Source organism: Miniopterus natalensis, chromosome 2 (genome assembly GCF_054644295.1).
Source record: "Miniopterus natalensis isolate mMinNat1 chromosome 2, mMinNat1.hap1, whole genome shotgun sequence".
Classification (NCBI taxonomy): domain Eukaryota; kingdom Metazoa; phylum Chordata; class Mammalia; order Chiroptera; family Miniopteridae; genus Miniopterus; species Miniopterus natalensis.
Window position 1 is genome coordinate 173,345,510 of NC_142082.1, and position 19,175 is coordinate 173,364,684.

Genomic DNA, 19,175 nt, shown 5'->3' on the forward strand with positions numbered 1-19,175 from the left:
CATTTTCCTTCAGTGAATATCCCTTCCTTTTGGGTTTGCTCCTGGCGAAAGTTCTTGTCAGATACAGTCCTCTGTGGAGGCCTCTTTGTTCCTTGGGGAGGGAAAGTGAGGGTCCGGGTACAAGTCTGGCCCCTTTGTGAGCGGCCCTGCAGGACTTAGCTAATCAGGGAGAAACACGCAGCGCAACAGCCTGTCAAAGCCTCTTCTCACCTCGGTACCTGTAAGCGTATTTGCATCTGTTGTTGCCTTGGGTTTCTTTTCCACAAGCCCGTGAGCTCCTTGCGGGTAGATACCTTGAACTCACACCTGCTTGCTGGCTGATTTCCTGGGGTCTGATGCTCTCACTCTCAGGGGGGACAGACACACACCTGCTCCAGGGACGTGCAGCAGAAGGTGGTGGTTCACTGGGGAAGCTTCTGTGCCCAGGCGCAGCAGAACTCATGGGTGCCCTGGGCTGCCACCATCCCCAGAGGGATGCGTGTGTGACCGGCCAGAGCCGGATGCATGCCAGAGACCGCTCCAGGAGGAGGACCCTGCCCTGAGCTGCCCTGCAGGTTTACAGAAAAGGGATGGCGGAGAACATCTGGCATACTGCAATACTGGGAATTTCTGGTTGAGCGCGAGGTCTTGTTCAAAGATGGAACAGACCCTCAGAGATCGGCTTCTGGGGTCAGCCTGTTCCTTCTTCGAGTTAACACAGACTTGCTCAGCCAGCCTCTTGCTAAGCTACCAAGAGGATGGCTGGGACTTGTCTCTTCTCTGGCACCAAGCAGGTAATTGGACACTCAGTGAGTGCTGGGTGTATGGAACTATTCTCACGAGGAAGGAACATATTTATTTCATTTAAATGTGCTCTCCTCCCACACGCTAGCCCTTAGGGGTAGATGAACTTGGGGGATACTTTCTGTGCCTGCCCACTTTATAGGGAAGGGAGTGAGCAGACAGCCTCGATGGGTTCTTTTGGCATCTAGATCCCTAGAATGGGAATCAAAGAACCTTCTCTCTCCTGCTGGGTTGAAGAGGCAGCCGCTGCAGAAGCACAGGTATAGAGGAGCTGGGTGGGCACAGCTTTCTGCCCTGCGCCACAGTGTGGGCAGAGTAGCCTCTCTCGTGCCCAGGAGCATTCTGGGAGAGGTCTGGTTAGGGATGGCAATCATCAGGGCCTGTGGCAGTCACGCGCTCACTGCTGAGTGCTCTTTTGGAGGTTAATGTCTGAAATCAGGGCTGTTCCAAGGGGAAAAACAATCCAGAGTCCATCAGAAAGTTGGGTTTCTTATGAGCCCTGAAGGCGCCAGCATCCTTGAAGTTCTACATCTGCTGTTCTGGGCTTACCAAGGAGCAGGATGAGTCTCCTGCTGCAACTGAAGGGGCAGAGTTTGGGGTAAGAGCCTGTATCACGAGATGGCTGGCTTCCACAGTCACGGCCACTGGTGGCAGGTCTCGGGGGTGGTGGTGAGGGGGTTGCATCTTTTGGAGTCAGAGATGTAAGGGCTCCGGCGGCGTGAGGGATTCTCACCACTGTGGGGCTGGAGAATCCCCTCCTGAGGAGGAAGGAGATGCATTTCCTCCCATGGGCAGTAGGAGGCGCTGCAGCTTTAGAAGGCAGAGGATGTGGTTCTGCATTGGACAAGCCTTGGTTACCCCTCCTTCAAACCGAAGAGACTCTCAGGGCGGGATGATCTGCGACCTCCGGGTGACGCTCGCACCCATGAACTTGCCAGGCCAATGATGAGGACACCGAGCCTTCTCTGCGGAGGGGCAATGTAGCTCATCCACTACCACTGCTACTGCTACTGCTGCTGGCAATGCTCTGGGCACTCTGCTAAAAGCTGCATAAGGGTTTTTTTCACTTGACCCTCAAAATAACCCCATGAGCTAAGTAGTAACTCAGGAATCTGAAGCTTAGGGAGGCTACGCGATTTATTCAAGATGAAACAGCTTGGAACGGTATAGCCTGGATCAGAACCCAGCTCACTTGGACTCTAGAGGCCACAGTCTCAACATTACTGTTTTACATATGCCTCCAACGTCTCAACAGCAATAATCTATTGCAGCTGCAATATCTTCCTTCAGAAAGTGCCACGTGGCAGGGCCTGTGCTGATCCTGTCCCCCACTGTGGTTCCAAGGCCGAGGCCAGTGCTTGGCCCAGCTGGTCCTAGATACACAGCTGTGGACTAGAAACAGGGATGTGCCTGTAGCGGAGAAGCAGCAGTGTGTCCCCGGCCTCTTTCCTGGAGTGAGCTCTGAGTCACCTTCCTATACCAGATCCAGGGAAGGAGGCCATGGACCATCGGGCTGTTTGTGCTTTTAGTATTTCGAATTCAAAACAAGCATTGTTTTAGGATCAGAATGAATTATCCTGACATTCTATCACATCTTATCAGACTCTTCTTTATTCAAAATGTTGTTGGTACTATTACCTAATAAACTGGAGCAAGCCATGAATTCCACTGGTCTACAGAGACTGCGGTTGGGTTCCCAGTACCAAAATGATTTTGATTATTGAGTTGGCATATACCTACACATTCCTAAATCAGTGGTTGGCAGCAGCAGGATTCTGAGAGGAAAAGAAAAAACAGCGAGCGCGCACACTTGCGCGCGCACACACACACACACACACACACCTCCCCCGAGCAGCTTCAAAGCCTCTTACATGTTAATGGATTCCTTATGGATTACATGTCTGTAATTGTGAAAGAGCACGAAGAGCTAGAAAGAACCTTATTTTTTTAAACAAAAAAAGATTTTTTTTTAAAATATTCTTTTCAAAAGTCAATTTTTTCAGGAGAGAGTAGGAAAAAAACCCCGAACATGATGGAACTCTTAAAAATGTGTTTCGGCAACACAATAGGAAACCAGAATGAATGTAGGCAAGGCAACCACACGAGGCAATCACGGAGTGAGTTCATCTGCACCCCGGCAGCCAGCGGAGAGGGCGAGAGCAACCGACACGAGGGAGAACGCCAGCTCATAGTAACAGGGCTGGGCGCGGGGGTGCCGTAGGGGAGGAACATTCTAGAATTCAAAACAACAGACTATTCATATCACATTCCTAAAATCCGTATCATGAAACCTGTTTATATTATCCTTAAATGAATCGTTCAACGTTCAAATTTCAGTGTCCTGGCCAACGACCCACCAACCATTTCCTTGTTCGTAACATTTTCTTTTCTTGGTCCCTTGAAAAAATAACGAATGAGTTTCTCCATTTATAAAGCTGCTCTGAAATGTCTTCTGACGTCACAGAGGCTCGGAGGTCATCTTGGGACACTGGATGTCATGGGTGGAGGGGGGGCTTGGGCCAGGGACCAGGAGGTTTGGTGATTGTGAGGCAACTTCTGATCTCATTAGCTGATGGTTGACTGACATTTTGGAACAAGATTTTGCAAGAGACTGGGGAAAGGAATAGAAAGAGCATGGGAAGGAAGCACTTAGGAGACCGAGAAGGCAGGAATGAGCCGAGTGCTCTCAGATTCGAGGAGGATTTTATTATTGGACGCAGGCTGCGGGGAGCTTTCCACCAGGATCTCGAGGCCTGGCTGAGGGGCCTAGGTTTTCTTATCAGCTTTGTGCTAACCTTACCAAGCAAGCTGGCTCTGTAAGAGGGTGTAAGTGAACTTCTCATTTACAAGTGAGGCAGCCAGGTACACAGCATAGCACAAGGGGCAGTCCTCCCTAAAGATGACATTTCAGAAAAAAACAAAAGGAAGCATAGCTCAACACGCTTGGAAATGATTTCTCAGAGAAGCGACATAAGCTAAAAAGAACTAGTTTTTGTGAAAACTTTATCTAGGTTCCTGGTGCTAGATCGGTAATAGTTTATTATGGGAAGTGAAGGACTTTGGGGGGATGTTAAATTTTCCTCAGTAGTTCTATCAGAGGCAGAATGTCAGCTGGGTTGCACAGGATCTGTCTGAATATGTAATTTCTCATTGCAAACAGTAATTTCACTTTGAAAGCTCTCAGGAAACCCCTCTTTCCAAAATGTGTGGAAGGGTGGGGGGGAAAAAAGGGCTTTATAGTCAAGTAGACCTACTTTTCAACCCCCTTGTACTACTTCCTGGCTGTGGGGGACTTGGGGAAGTTACTTAACTTCTCTGAATCTCCACTTAATAATGAAGATAAAAACACAACTTCTGTGAATAGCAACTAAGATCATATATGAGAAAGCCCAGCATTGGGCTGGGCACATACTAGGTCTCCAATAAATATTAGTTTCATTTCTTTTCAATGCCTTCCTTTTCTCCCATGTTCCCACCACCTCCTGCACTCTGGTTCTTGAAATCTTTTAACCAGTGACAGAGCCTTTCCTTGCACAATAAAAAAAATAATAATGATAATTAGCATAACAGCATAAATAGCACAACATCACTGAGCACTTACTATACGTTCCATCTTATTTGACCCTCAAAATAATCTGATGAAATAGGTATCATTATTGAGTCCATTTTATAGAAGAAGAAAAACAAATCTAAATAGGGTTAAATACTGCTTCAATGATCTGTTGATGCCAAAACTCAGTGGCATGAAGCAACAATCATGTTTTTTGTTTGTTTGTTTTTTTAATATATCTTTACTGATTTCAGAGAGAGGAGAGGAGAGGGAGAGAGAGAGACAGAAACATCAATGATGAGAGAGTCATTGATCGAGCCCGCAACCCAGGCATGTGCCCTGACCGGGAATCGAACCCCGATCGCCTGGATCCTAGGTCGATGCTCAACCGCTGAGCCACGCCCGGCCGGGCAACAACAACCATGTTATTATATCTCACAGTTCTGAGTGGACTGGGTTCAGCTGGGTGGTTCTTCTGCTCCCTGTGATGTGTCTGTGGCTGTGTTTGCTGGGAGGTTCGTCTGGGCTGAGCAAGATGAATTGCTCTTGTGACTGGTGCTGGGTGCTGGATGTCAGTGGGGAGCACAGCTGGGACTGTCCACCAGGGTATATATATCCGAGCTCCTCCACTGCCTCTCCTGGGATGGCAGCTGGACTCCACAGAGGAGTGTTCCCACAGGAAGGAAACGGAACCTTCCAGTTCTCTTAAGGCCTGGGCTCAGAAGTCTCAGTGCTTTGGTTCTGCCACGATGCATTGTCCAAAGCAGTTTCAGGCCCAGAAAGAGTTAAGGGGAAACAAGTTTCATGCCTCAGTGAGGGCAGGAATGGATGACAGCCTTGGTTGGAGTATCTATCACAAACACTTTGCCCACATTCATGGAGCTAGTGCGTGTGAGTCAAGATTCCAACACATCAGTCTGACTTCAAAATCCACGTGCTTAGCCACTAGGTCATATACCTACACATGACCATACACAATTAAAATATTAATGTCTATGGAAAACACAATAAGCACAGTATAATTTCAGAGGAGAGATCAGTATAAAATAAAGAACTCTAGAGACCCTAGACTGAAAAATCACCTCTTTTTGTGCCCCTCCTCCCAATGTAATGTAGAATAAATGCTGTTTTTTGAAATGTCACAAGGGTTACATATGATAAGGTTAAAATGAATTCTTTCTAGATTTTTCCATTTTAATATTCTGGGTACATCCATTAAAGCTGAGATGTTTTTTCTCTGTGTATATATGTGTGCGTGTGCATGCACGTGTGTGTGTGTGTGTGTGTGTGTGTGTGTGAGGCGCCCCCACTGACAAGTGCTCTAAGCACACAGTCAGCCTGCCTATTGGGTAGTTCCCACCTGCGTGGCAGAGGTCACAGAGGCCTGGATTCAGCAGGAGAAGCTCTAGGGAGAGGCAGAATTTAGCCTGGCTCTGAACTCTCATGAGGATTTGAATCAGGGAAAGAGAGAGAGAGGAGGAAGGGAAAATATGAACGAGACATGGAGCTGGGAATGAGCAGAGTGGTAGCTCGGGGGATGGAGGATGGGACCCGGCTGAAGTAAAGGCCCAGATTTGGAAACGGGAGGGCTGAGTAGTAATTTCCTTGATGATTGGAGCTAAATTGGCTCCTCATTGTCAGAGGTGTCCCGGAGGAGCACTGAGAACCCGATTACAAAGAATGAAGAGCCTCATGACACCCAGGCCCAGCTGTGTAAACTCTGTTTTAGACTTGGCCTTGCCGGAGGCAGATGCCTGGAGAGCCCTGTTGGGGGCTGGGTGGGAAGGATGCTGCTCCAGGATCACCCGACGGCCAATCCAGGGACATCCAGGCTTACCCCACCGTCTGACTAGTTTCATTTGGAGAGGGACTGACCAGCATAAAGCAAAGCCAGTCATTACAACCTTCTTATAGTGCTTTCTGGAGACTTTATTAACCTAAATCTCTCTTATCTTGCCCCTCTATCAGGACTTCCTGGTGATGGCAAGGACATGGGGACTCTTGGGAGCCATTCTGAGCAAACACAATCTTCAGATTATTTCCCAAGTAAGGTGGCTTCCATCACTTTCATTTGCAAACCCTTTTCTTTTTCTTCCCATTTGAAAGAAAACCAGTATGACTTGTAATTTTTTTCATGTAAATTACAAATATTTAGAGTCCCTGTCAAGGGAATGAAATAAAAGCAGATGTTTTCCCTTATGCTGAACCCAAATAATATCACATTAGAAAACAGAGTATTTTCAAGTCTTGTTAAAAAATATTTCAAGGAAATAAACATTTGTTTGATGCAAACAAGAACAGAATGCAGCATTTTTAGTATTAACATAGAATTCATTGCTAAGGGGTCTGAGGCCCAGAAAGACTGAGTGACTTGTGTAAGGTCACAGGGGGAGTTTACAGCCAAGTCAGAATCTGAACTTGGTTCTCTCAGGTCCCAGCCTATGTGCTTTCTTGAGACTCTGGGGTAGATTTGAGGCAGGATAGTAAGAGGCTAGGGAGGTTCCTTGACAAGTGGAATAAGGAAAACTGAGATAATATAATTAAACAAGGCCAAACAATTAGCTGGCTGAGCAACTGACAGCCAGCTAATGAATCACAAAGTTTTTTCTTCCCTAACCAAGGATATCTAGGAGCAAATGGTTTATGTATTCCAGGCCATCCCGGGACAGAACGGCCTCAGTCCTGGTCCCTCTTCAATGACGTTCTTGATGACGTCCTTTAAAAATGAAACTAACCAGCCCTGGCCATTGTGGCTCAGTTGGTTGGGTGTTGTCCCGTGCACAGAGAGGTCTCAGGTTTGATTCCCAGTCAAGGGCACATGCCTTGGTTTCAGGCTTGATCCCTAGTAGGGGGAGTGCAGGAGCCAGGTGATCAATGTTTCTCTCTCACATTGATGTTTCTCTCTCTCCCTTCCTCTCTCTCTAAAATCAATAAAAGCATCAAAAATAAAAGTATCCAGAAACTAACCCCTGACCCCTCTATGTGCACATTTTGATGAATCCACATATTGAAGGACACACCTGAAAAGCTAATGAATATTCTGTTAAGACTCTCCCCTGAGACGTCCCCTAGGATTCCGGCAGGCTAAAGAGAGATAAAAAGCTTCAAGACAAAGGAGCCAGGGTGCCTCTCGCAAGAGCACGCCCATGCCTCGTATCTTTGCTGTTTTTCTCCTAAACATTAGGGGACCCTATGAGACTTGCAACCTCGGGAGCAGTGGGCAGTGGCAGGTCAACCTGTGCTAACCCTCTGAACCCGTCTCCAAGGCCCCTTTTCTCTGGCTTCCCTCTCCTGTTGCTTATTGCCTCTTCAGCCCTCCTTTGTTTCACTGCCCCAGCTTTAAGAAACATCCTCTCAAAAGCCACCTGGACTTGTGCTGTGAAATCTTTCCTACATGAAGTCAAGAACACACACTAAGCTAGGGTCCTAGGCAGGCCCACCCCAGGCCCGGACCCCATCCCGTAACTGACTCATTGCAAAGACGGCCACATTTCTTCATGCGTCCTGTAGCTACACCCTTTGACTTATGGCTTAGTATTTCCTCTCTTCTCAAAGGTAGACCATTTCCCCACCTTTTGAATCTGGGCTGTTTGTTTATTGCATCCATTTTATAGGTGATAGAAAGAGCTCAGAGAATAACAATGATAGTTGCTACCATACACGAGTATTGACCACTGCCCCACACCAGGCACTTTCCCAAGCACTCTCTGAGTTAATTTGCACAACAGAAAATGAAGACATAAGAAGCTGAAGTGACTGGTTCACAGTCACATAGGTAGTAAGTGGTAGAATGAGGCCTGGAACCAAGACTGTCTGGTATCAATGTCCATGATCTTAACCATTACATTATGCTGACCAGTTGGATTCCTGCTCTTACTCTCCCCACTAAAATATGATGCATATTACATCAAAACTTTGCTGGCATGAGATAGGACCTCAGGAAGCAAAAATTGCTTTGTCTACAGACAAATTCTGTGTTTTCAGCAGATGTATGTAGATAATAATAGTTACTTGAGTGTTTATTATGAGTACTGCACCTGTACACCTGACATCCAAGTAAAACACCCAGCATAATGCTGGCCCTTAGTAGGTCCTCAATTATAGTCGGCAAGAAGTAAGCAGCAAATATACAAGGCAAGAAAGAATCTAGAAATTATTGAGAAGTAGGGACTGCTAGTAGCAATATTGCTATATCTGTATTGGGACAAAAACATGTTTGTATTTTGCGAGGCTGGGTTTGCTTTATTTAAATATAGAAATAGCAAGTATCTACATAACCTTTACAAACCTGTTCGAAAGAGGGCAACTGGTGCAGAATTATATTTTAGCCACACAATTATTTTTGTAATATAATTTCCCCATCTGTTTAAGCCATCCTGTTGCAAGGCATGGACACACTCCTTGAGAATAAAAAACAGACTTGAAGAATTTTCAGTTTCACATAAATTCTATTAAAGAAGAATAAAGCAGTGAAATCACAAAATTTCTCCCTTCTCTTGCACCATATGGGATTCTTTGAGGTTTAATAATATTATAAATAAAGCAGCTATGAGATGAAATACAAAACAGTGAACAACAACTTAGAAACATTTTGAAGAAATAAGTATTATATCCCAGTGCTGCCAGGCTTTCAACATAAAAGTAAGATAGAAAACAGAGCAAGAAGTCTCATTTGTTCTATCAAGGAGGCATAAATATTGGCTCTGCATTCAGCCAACCTCTTGCAGCTGTACACCAACTCACAACTACTAAAAAGATTCTTAAATTCCCAGGGAAACAAAAATCAATTTCAGCCATATAAGTCTGTACATAAATCTATTGTGCTTTATTCCAAGTATTTTCTCATCAAGGAGTTTGGAACAAAACAATTTCTGAAAGAGAACGTCTCCAGTTCACCCATTCCACTATTATAAATATTTGAATGACTTCCAGTAACTTTGCTTAGAAAATCTCAGTGTCTGTATATAACACGCCAATGACAGCTCAGCAGTGTGTCAATACATTTTGTTATTTGGCAAGACAACCACTAATAGCAATAAAATGGAATTCTGATCACCACTTTCATATATTATATTTCACTTCTGTCAAAACACAGGGATGGTTACTCTTGCCTCCTTGGCAAGGTAGCCATTTCTGGGCTTATATTAAAAATCTATTTTATCTATTAAAGCTTAGAATGACCTAAGTGATTACTATATGAATCCCAAATCAATATGTGTAGTCAGCTCTTGAAAGAATTCCAATTACTGTAGCCCTTGTTCATATTTTAGATGGAAAATAAAGTTATTGGGTTGTTTTCCTTAAGGCTCATTTTATATATTCTGTTTGTTGGAACTATGATTGCTGGCATAATAACTATTGTTCACATAGTTCGAATAAAGAAATGGGTTGATATAAATTTTCTGGGTTTGTAAGAATCTGTACTGGCCAAGAGAAACATACATATTGGCTAAAGTTTGGAGATATAGATCAGAATGGAGACGCACTTCTCAGACTTTAGTGTGCATTAGAATCTCCTGGAGAGCTGGTTAAAATAGATTCCTCGGTCCCACAACCAGGATTCTGATTCAGCAGGTCTGGGTAGGGATCAGGACTTTGATTCCCAACAGGTTCCCAGGTAATGCTGGTGCTGTCAGTTCAAGGGCCATCTTTTGAGCAGCAGTGGAATAAAATGGAGTGATCAATAGCAAAGGCTAAGATCGTGCCTTTGCCACTTACAGACTTGTCGATTTGGGGTAATTTACTTAGCCTATTTGTAAGCCTCAGTCTCCTTGATGGGGGTTTGTAAGGATTAGTTAAGTCTGTATGGCACTTGGCATAGTGCTGGACAGATACCTGGCAAGTGCTCAATAAATGACAGCCATGGTTATCAGAAATGATGTGTTCTCCTTTTCCAGGGTTGAATGTGTCAGGATTCTGCTTCATATCCTAGTGTATTTGCAAATTATTTGTTAAGTATGTGTAGATAAGGAGTTCTCCGATTAGCACCTATTTGGGACTTGAATTGCTCAGGTGGGCCCTAAAACACTTAAATATTTTGACCCTTGGGCCTTCCAACTAAACACCACACGAAAACTTTGATTCTCTGTCCTTTGGGTCATTTTTCATTTCAATTGCTTTAAGTTCACAACTCCACAGTTATGTCTCCTTATGAAAGATCTTTTTAAGAACATCAGTTTAGTTTCAAACTCAAACTCAAGTCTTTGGAGACTAATATCCTTTCTCTCCATATTTTACTATGAAGAGGTCTGGTGTTCTGCCAACGCAACATATTAATAAATTTAAGCCTGAGATTTTCATTGTCATGTGAACGTTGAAATTGGCTCTCAAGTACACCAAGCAGCCAATTCAGCAGGATACGTGTATTGGATTCACAAGGAACACGCCTGTGACAAAATTACTTTAAAATCCCTGATTTTGTGGTTTGCTTTTAATTTGTTAAAAAGGCATGATCCACCAGTTACAAGAATCTCAGCCAGTTCAGGCTAAATTACTTTTGAGAAATATATGATCTCACTTTAGTCAGATGTCAATAAATTATTTTGCCTTGCATTCAATCATTTATTCAGTTGTTCATTTAACACTAAGTCCCATTTCTGTGGTAGGTGATGGTCTAAACTCTGGGGAAAACACTTGCCCCAACTTCCCAGACTTTACAGTCTAGTGAGAAAGGTAAAAAGCACAGTTATTAGAACCTCATTTTCGCAGGCTGATAAATCTCTAGTCTTTACCAGTTAACAAGCTGTAGAAAGTAAGCTCATTATTTGTGTTCATACCCAATGACTCAGGAATCTGTCAATAATCACCGAAAGCCTCAGACACATCCACAGCTCTGGACGACATCTTCTAGGAGTGGGATTGTCCAGAGCTTCTAACCAAAGGACCACTTTACATTTCCTATGATTTTATTTGTAAAATAAATTTAGAGAAATCAAATCAAGTCAACTTTATAGTTCATAACTAGGTATTACATGAACTCTCAATTAAAAAAGAAAACCCAACAGAAAATCACATGATTGAAGATAGAGGAACAATCTGTTCATCAGAGCTGATTTCTTTGGCTCTTCAGAAGATACAGGGATTTAAATTCACATGACCTGTTATGGGCTGAGTGTTTGTGCCACCACCCTCAACCCCCCTTACCCTCACTGAATCCATAAGGCCTAACCCCTAATGAGATGGTATTTGGAGACGGGGTCTTGGGAGATAATGAGGGTTAGAAGTCATGAGGGTGGGACTTTATGATGGCATTAGTGTCCTTAGAAGAGACACCAGAGAGCTTGCTCTCTCCCCACCATGTGAAGACACAGCCAGAAGGTGGCCGTCTGCCAGATAGGAAGTGGGCCCTCACAAGAAACGGAATCGGCTGCCACCTTGATACGGGCTCCCCAGCCTCCAGGACTGCGAGAACAAATTTCTGTTGTTTAAGCCACCCAGTTCTATGGTATTTTGTATGGCAGCCTGAGTGGACTAAGCCATCACCTTAGAAAGATGTCATGGATTTTTATAATACTGTGGGAATTTGTATAAAAACGTATCTCTTATTATCCCCAAGCAGGGCCCCTCAGCCCCAGGCTGCCTGCACACAATTTTCTCTCTCTTGCCCCTAGTACGCATTCCAAGTTGTGCTATTTTCTTTCCCCAAAATGCCCTCCCCAAATCTTCCACTTTCTGGCTCAGAGACTCATCTCTAAGAAATCTTTTGTGATTAGTCCCTAGTCTGTTTCCAAAAAAAAATTCCTTCATTGCAATGTTTGTTTTTCTGTACACTTATTTACATCTCTCTTGCGTCCTTTAGCTGGTTCAAGGTTGTAGGTCATATCTCCTCCACTAGACCTTGAGGCAAGCTTGGGGTCTAGATTTTCCAAATCTTTTGTGTCCTTCTTTGGCCCTTTTAGAGGGTTGTACAAATAAGACAGGGGTGCAATTTACTGAATGAAAGTTGAACTAGATGCTGAGAGCCAGCGGATGTTCTGAGGCAAATGAATCAAGTAATGCAAGTAAGTACAACCAAACTTTGGCTCCTGAGCCTGCAGGTCGGCGTGGGAGAGAGTCGTTCTGGATAAGTGAGTTTAATAGATGGCTGAAGATTTATCCTTTTAAACACCAAGAGTTTTAATTATCTTGGATGGAAACATTTCCAGTATGTTAATGGTCCCTGCCTTCTAAAATAGTGCAGTCTGAACCTAATCCAGCGTGATGACTGGGGCCTGTCATTAGAGGTAGTATTGTGCTAGGACACAGAGAGGCCCTCAGGCCCCGAGGAGGTATGCAGAACTGTTTGTCCCTACTCTAAATGGCTGCAGATTGCTGTGTTTTTATTGTTACTGGGTTTTTGTTTTTTGTTTTTTTTAGCTTCTCAGGGCCTCCCCTGCTGCTGGACTGTCCCTCTCACGGTTGCCTGTGTGACTAATTATGCCTTTTCGACTCCCTGTTCCTCATTTTCGGCTTCTCATCTGAAATGAGTTTGGAAATCACATGCCCAAGCTCCCTGTGGTTGTTGTCAAGATGATTATTGTTGGACACGTGTGTAAATGGAGAGAAAGGCTCTGTGGGAGGCTTGCCAGGGTCTCCACGGCTAAAGTGTGCAAGAGAAAAACACGCATATGTTGTGAGCCCCCAGATCAGCTGCTCTGAAGACTTTCTAATTGACTTACTATTCTTACTCTCTGGGTCTGAAAAATGGAACTTGCTGGGAGTATTTTTTTTTCAGATAAGTTAGGAATTCAGTCATAAATGTACAAGTAACTATCAAGAGGTAACGAAGTATAAGACACATGCTAGGTGCTATGGGATGGGCCTCTACTATGGATACTCTATGTCTGGCTTGCTCACTGTTTTCTGTACTGTACTAGCACATAGTAGGTACTCAATAAATGTGTTGAATCAGTGAAATGAACTTTATAATCTGAGCAGAGATAAGATATTGATACATACACACCCAAACAAGTTTACAATGTAAACTGTACTAAGAATCATAACAGAAATACAAATAAAGTATGTACAAGGACCAAAAGGCTATCTTTGGTCCTGCTGGAAAATCCAGAAGGACTTCATGGAAGAGGTAGTAGTTTTGACTTGAAGGATGGGGCTTGAAGGATGGGGCTATATTTCAATCAGCAAGAAGTTAGGGAAGCAAGAAGAGAGAAAATGCCACAGACAAAGACCAGATGCTACAATGGGCGGGGTGTATTTGGGAGACAATTAGTACATTTTGAGTACATGTAGCAGAGCAGAAGGAGATTACATTATAACATTATATTGGGGTCAGAGACTTGAATTTCAGGCTAAAGAATTTGGACTTTGTTTATTAGGTGATGGGGAGGAACTGAGGGTTTTTGACTGGGAGGTAACATGCTTAGAGCTGCATTTTAGAAATCTTGGTAGATGTTGGAATTTAGGAGTTGAAGGGAAACAGGGCTGGAGGTAATTCCAAGGGAATGGGTAGGAGGCAACATGGGCCTGAACTAGGATGCTGGCAGTGAGGGTGGCAGAGAGGGAATGAGCGTCAGAGATGCTGCAGAGGTAGAATCAGAGGGTTTGGCAATTTGTTTGTTGCCAGGAGTGAAGGGAAGGACACGTTGGGTATAACTCCAAGTGGTGACCTTTCTGGAACTCAGAGTCCAGAAGAACAGGTTTAAAGAGATGGAGATGTGTTTGATTTGGGATATGCTGAGGTGTGAGAATGAATCGTTGATAGCTCTGCTATAAAAAGCATGGGAAACTGCCCTGAAAAACACCAACAGGGATAAACAAATACAAAATGAGTGCTTATGTGGACTCGGCCGACAAAAAGGAGTTAAAGGGCCCTCGCAGGTTAGGCTCAGTGGTTAGAGCGTCGGCCTTGGGACTGAAGCGTCCCCCGGCTTGATTGCAGCCAAGAGCATGTACCTCGGTTGCAGGCTCCATCCCCAGCCCGGTTGGGGTGCGAGCGGGAGGCAACCAATAGATGTGTCTCTCTCTCCCTTCCACTTTCTCTGAAAAACATCCTCTGGTGGGGATTCAAAAAGGAGTTAAAGGGCCCACATCTTATTCTTAGGCCCTTCTTGACATGACTATGTTAAATACTGTTCAGTCTTTTCTTTCAAAGAGCTCTCAAGGGCAACTTTAAAAAAAAAAAAAAAAAAAAAAGCCTTTTACTTGTTTTTCCCGACAGAGCCCTCTAGCAAAGACGGGGGAATTAATGCTCTGAGAAGGTTGAGCATGACTGGAGTGGCTCATGGTCCTCCCTGCAACAACAGGACAGCGAGTGAGCAAGGAAATGAACAAAGTAAGAAAACTTGCCCCAGACAAAAGCTGGATCTCATCTTCTACCACCAGAAATAAGGCATTTTCAGATTAGGAGGCAGCTCCCCCGTAGAATGTTAGGATACTCACTTGGATTTTATAGAATGGATGAGTAGGATTTTGACGTGGAAACAAGATAAAAAGGTACATTTTAGGAAAAGGAAACTGCGTATAACCCTGGCACAAAAGAACGATACGGTGCGGAGCCACTTGGCTGGAGTATTGTGGAGAGAGTCTGGGGAAGAGACATTGCAATTAGGGAACCAGACAGAGGTGTAGTTTGGGAGGTGGGTTGGGGCCAGGGCTCTGGGCCTCATATGCAACACTGAAGAGTTTACACTTAGCCAGTGTTGGGAGCCATCTCAGAGGTCCATTGGGAAGCAGAACAATCAGATATGTTTAAGCGAACTCTCTGGTGGGTCTATGAGGGAATCACTTGAGAACTGGGCAGTAGAGGCAGAGATAAAGATGCTACTGAAGTGCTGCTGAAAGCAAACGAGGACCTGAGCACATGAAGTTATGAACCAAGGCTGTGCTTAGCCTATACCAGGCACCTACTGTGCGCCGATTGATAGGCTGCTTGGGTTGACACAGCTTCTGGCCCATCAAAATTGGATGGACCTCCTCTTAGATCCCAATCAGCTTTAGCAGTAGGTCACCAGGCCAGAGGCCCTGAAGTGTAAAAGGTTCTAGAATATTAATACTGTAGTCAGAAGCCAAGGTTAGTCTTTGGCTTGGGGTACAGTGTTAATACAGTAGACACCGGGAAGCAAAATACCAGCAGAGTCTGGTGGACCTGCTTCCTTCCAGCACACAGAGCACCCCAAAGCATAGTCATTACGGAAAGAAACAAGTCAGGTCCCGGGGAACATGAGTAGCTTCTAAAAAGTCTAAGGGAAAACAGTAAGAATCCTCCACCGAAGAGACTGTGCTTCTGTTTTTTCAATACAGTGAATATGTGCTGTCCTGTAAGACTGCTCTGTCCACCATGGCAGACACCAGCCACAGGGGGCTGCTGAGCATCTGAAATGTGACTAGTCCATCTGTGATTTGCATGAGTGCAAAACACAAGATCTCAAAGCCTTAGTAAGAAAAAGAATGTAAACTATTTCATTAATACTTTCTGTATTGGTTATAATATTAAAATGATAATATTTTAGATATATTGGATTAAATTAAATGTATTATTAAAATAAATTCACTTTTAAAATTTGACTACTAGGAAATTTAAAATAATTTATGTAGCGTATATTATCCTTCTGCTGGACAGAACTACTATGAAAAGTTGTGTTATTTTCTATTGCAAAAGTAAAATTGTTCTGTCCCCCCTGATTTGTCCTACCTTTTTCTTGTAGGGAAGTTGCCAACATGTGCACTTAGAACAAATTCAAAATGTAATAAATAGATTAATGTGTTCTTGCCTGCTGTCCAGAATTGTTTGTCTGCCTTCCGATGTTTCCATGGAGATTAGTGTAACTGCAGGCTTGTTCTGTACAGTTGGCATATTATGACATTATTTAAATGAAAATTTTTAAAGGGTTCATTATTTGGGGCCATTGAAAGACAAGAGGATGGGAGGCCACAAGGTTCATATGAATCGCTTTCATATCAGGGCAAGTGGTCTGACATGTTCAAATAGCCTCCCAAAAGAAGGGGTTACTGCAAAATACTCCTCTCCTGCAAAGAGCTTGGAGCTAATATCTCTATTAGAACATTGATTAGCAATCGCAAATTCTCAAAAACCAGAGTTCTTGAAGGATCACTTTTTTTTTTTTTAATTCTCACCCAGGGGTATTTTTTCCATTGCTTTTCAGAAAGAATGGAAGGGGTGGGGGAAGAGAGAGGGAGAGAGAAACATCAATGTGAGAGAGACACATCGATTGGTTGCCTCCTGCATATATGTGCCCCAGGGCCGGGGACCAAGCCTGCAACTGAGTTACCTGCCCTTGGCCTAAATCGAATCCGGGACCCTTCAGTCTGCAGGCTGAAGCTCTAACTACTGAGCCAAACCGGCAGGACTGAAGGATCATTTTGCTTTCACATTGGTGAACAGCAAGCAACTGTTCACAAAGGACATTCCCGGATCCACCTGCAGGGCCTCCTTTGTTTTCTTGTGGGCTAGTGGATATTGTAACATTTGACCCTAATAATGACCTTTAGTGTAATTGGCCCTAGTTCTGCAGACCCTTCCTGCTTCACACCAACAACCCCCTACGATTCTACAATTGCGGCGTGTGGTGGTGCTTCACAGAAGGCGAAAAAGCCCCGAGCACTCCCCACCAAATGGAACCGATCGTCCAATGAAGAGAGACGTAAGGAAGGATCTGAGACATGGTGTATTTTACTATGTTTTGCAAGGCTCTTTGCATTTGGAAGCAAGCAAGTTTGTTTTAAATAAAAGTGGTCTCTCCTCTTTAAAAAATAAAAGAACTAAAAGCAGAATCTTATTCAGTTTTGGAAGTGTGAGCAAAAAAATGTCCCCCCCGAAAGTTAAATGATGACTACGAAATCCACAGGGGAGAAGGGGAACCTGGGCCGCCTGCCACGCGGAGGGTCTGTGTGCTTCACGACAGCTGGCAGCAGCTGAGCTATGTATAGCGCTCGCCAGGCAGCGAACCTTGAGGACAGAACAGGCAGTTCTTACGTACCTGTCACCAGCCCCTGTACAGCCGAGCGAGATGGAACTGAGAGATTCTCCTGTCAAGTCTTTAATATCCGTAAAACAAAAATGACTTCATCTGTGCAATTAGTGAACAAGCTGTTCCCACTGTCTAACAGCTCCAGGAGGAGAAACTTATTTTGACTTTCATTTGTCCCATTTTTCCTGCGTACTGAATGTTGCAACCTTCTGTCAACTCAGATCTCTTGGCCTAACAATTACAGCCAGCATTGAAACACTCTGCCCTGAAATTATTAGTCCAAATAAAAGGAGGGAGAAATAAATTAGACTCAGCCCTCCCACCCCCATGTCACACCCCCTCCTGCCCCTCAGAAGGTCTGTGGTCAGGATCTCAGAATTCCTTCATCCATAAAATCAAACTACATTTTGTTTAATAAATTAACTTTACAGAGTTGTGTTTTGCAACAGCCATCATTGCTCTCTTTTCCTGTTGGGGCAGTGTATTCCATAAAGTTTAAGACAATTAAATTCTCCCACTTACAGGGAAGAAAGCCTAAGAGATCTCTTTCTTTCCCATTCAGTTTCAATTATCTGAAGGCAGAAGGTGGAAGAAAGTCATGGGCTTCTAGAAACATGTGGATGGGATGAGGCCAGTGTATACGAAAAACACACTGTGACTGGAGTAGAAGAAAATTTTCAACTATTAACATATTATGATCCAGCAAAAGCAGAAGATGGACTTTGTGTCTTCACTTTGACTCAATGGTGAGGCCAAATAGGCAGATCCGTGGATCTTTTCCATCAAAATCTGAAAAGAAATATCCCCCAAACTTTTCAAGCATACCATTCTCCCAGGCCTTATCGATCTTGCTAGTAACAAGCCCTAGGAATCTGGGGACTGTCAGCAAAACTGCTTAAGTGATGCCACTTCTTCTAGGACTTAAGAATCCAGACTCATTATTCCAAAGTGAGAAATAGATGTAGAATTAGGGCCATTCACGGGGAAACGCAGTAGTAAGAAGCCACCCACACTGTGGCTTAGCAGCTGGCACTCTTACGGTCACCATAACCCACTTTAATTTGGGGAGGATATGTTACCTAAAAAAAGTCATTTTCACTTTCCAAAGTGTTTCCATTTAATTCCACATCTGATTTTGAAAAGTAAAAAAGGTTTTTTACCTCTTAGTGTAGATATGTGTAATTCCACTCTTGTCATGTCATTCCATTTATGAATGTGTTAGCACAGAATTAATATTTTTATAGTGAAAAGTCACAATTTTGCTATTGAGTGCCACACGTTGGGCTTTGACTTGTCTTTCTTCTGAGCTAATCAATGGGTGTGAGGACTCCCACCGGGACACTGCAGGAAATACAGAATTTCCCTTACTTCAAATTCAAATTCTTGAATTTGCATGTCATTCCTGCTCAGGGCCATGTCAATTGTCTCTGTGTCATTCCAGTCTTAGTGTGTGTGCTGCGGAAGCGACTCTGTCATTCCATTTTTCAAAGGGCAAATGTGCTAATAGGGATGAAAGAAAGAACAGCAGCTGCGGGGGATTATGGGGGACACCCAAACACCCACTAAGGGCTGATTCAGTTATTAGTCGTGAGATATATTTACTTTATCTTTGTACAGGGGGAGCTGATATTTTTTTAGCACTTAGCATGGTAGCATGGAAATGACAAAATTAATTCCAACACTAGCAAATTCTTATTCTTTCTAGTCTTCAGACCATAAATTGCAGAGCCAGACCAGAGCCAGGTAAAATTATCAGCCAGACACAAAGTGGCTGATGAGGCATTTCCTCTGAGGACAAGGTAGGTCACTGGAATAGATCGCTGTTTGATGGGCGCACAACTCTTAGAGATTCGGCTCATGAAGTTACCAGTGGATTAAGTCAACCAGAGGCACCTTCAGTTTGATGCAGTTCTGCT

General features: G+C 43.9%; 1 non-coding gene across 1 annotated transcript; it reads right to left on the reverse strand.

The window, feature by feature from the left end:
* Window positions 1–18,624: 18,624 nt before the first annotated feature.
* On the reverse strand, window positions 18,625–18,726 carry LOC148093930 (U6 spliceosomal RNA). Its single transcript, XR_015714111.1, has one exon. It is a non-coding gene; the product is annotated as a U6 spliceosomal RNA (small nuclear RNA).
* Between the last annotated feature and the right edge of the window lie 449 nt (window positions 18,727–19,175).